Below are 1,476 nucleotides of genomic sequence, written 5' to 3' on the forward strand. Positions count from 1 at the left end.
GGACAATGAATTAGAAGTTCATTTTAATTTACTTCAACTAGAAAATTGAGAAATTTTCATTTAAATTATTAACAATAATTTACCTCTATTTTGGTTTTAGTTAAAGAGTCTCTTAGATTTATATATAAATCAAGTATTTAAGTCGAAATTAAATTGTAATTATTACTTCAAGAGATGAGAAATAAGATATATAATAAAGTATATATAGTTTTTAAATGCAATTTAAATGTTTTATTTTAAACTAATATTCTATATATTATTAATAATTTAGTTGATAATAATTAGTTAATTATATTTTTCAATCAATAGATTGTTCAGTATATTCTAAAAATAATCCAAAGATTAAGATTATAATAAATATTAAGGAGGTTAAAATTATTGGTAGGTTAAATATTTTAAATATATAAATTAAAGGAATTAAAAGTGCGATTTCAATATCAAAAATTAAAAAAATTAATCTGATTAGGAAAAATTGAATACTAAAGGGTATCCGGGGGAAAGATATTGGGTCAAATCCACATTCGAATGGGGAAATTTTCTCACGATCTTGAAAAGATTTTTTTGAAATAATATAATTTAGAATTAATAAAATTATAGAAATTGTTAATAGAAAACTAATGAAATATATAAGTTGAATTATTATTTATATTAAAGTAAATTAAGTTTTTTAATTGGAAATTAAATGTAATAATAAATTATACTATATAAATATACATTATGTAAAATAAATATTAAATATTTATAATATAAATTTTGAGGAAGAAAATAGTTTTTAAAAAAAAATTAGAATCTTTATCAGTAAATTGAAATGTATAAAAATAATCATACAACATCTACAAAGTGTCAATATCATGCAGCTGCTTCAAATCCAAAGTGATGTAGGGAAGAAAAATGGAGGATATTTATACGAAAAAGGCATACTGATAAAAATAAAGTACCAATAATAACGTGTAGTCCATGGAATCCGGTGGCAATGAAAAATGTTGAGCCGTAAATTGAATCTGCGATAGTAAAGGGGGCTTCTCTATACTCAATAATTTGTAAGACAGTAAAATAAATACCTAGAACAATAGTAATATAAAGACTTTTTTTTCTTTCCTGGAAATTTTTATTGAGTATTGAATGGTGTCTTCAAGTAATTGTAAGACCTGATGAAACTAAAATAATTGTATTTATTAGAGGAATATCAAATGGATTAAAAGGGATAATGCCTAGAGGAGGTCAAAGTTGTCCAATTTCTATATTTGGGGCTAGAGAAGAGTGAAAGTATGCTCAGAAAAAAGAGAAAAAAAATAAAATTTCTGAAATAATAAATAAAATTATTCCTAATCGTATTCCTTTATATACATTTCATGTGTGACATCCTTGAAAAGTTGCTTCACGGGTTACATCACGTCACCATTGAATTACACAAAGAATAGTTCCAGGAATTGTTATAATTATTGAATATGTGTATTGATGGAATCATCTTACTGT

General features: G+C 23.2%; 1 pseudogene; it reads right to left on the reverse strand.

The window, feature by feature from the left end:
• Positions 1–795: 795 nt before the first annotated feature.
• On the reverse strand, positions 796–1,467 carry LOC112452409 (annotated as a pseudogene).
• Between the last annotated feature and the right edge of the window lie 9 nt (positions 1,468–1,476).

This window comes from Temnothorax curvispinosus, unplaced genomic scaffold (assembly GCF_003070985.1).
Source record: "Temnothorax curvispinosus isolate PA1 unplaced genomic scaffold, ASM307098v1 QBEX01003364.1, whole genome shotgun sequence".
In the NCBI taxonomy this organism is placed as follows: domain Eukaryota; kingdom Metazoa; phylum Arthropoda; class Insecta; order Hymenoptera; family Formicidae; genus Temnothorax; species Temnothorax curvispinosus.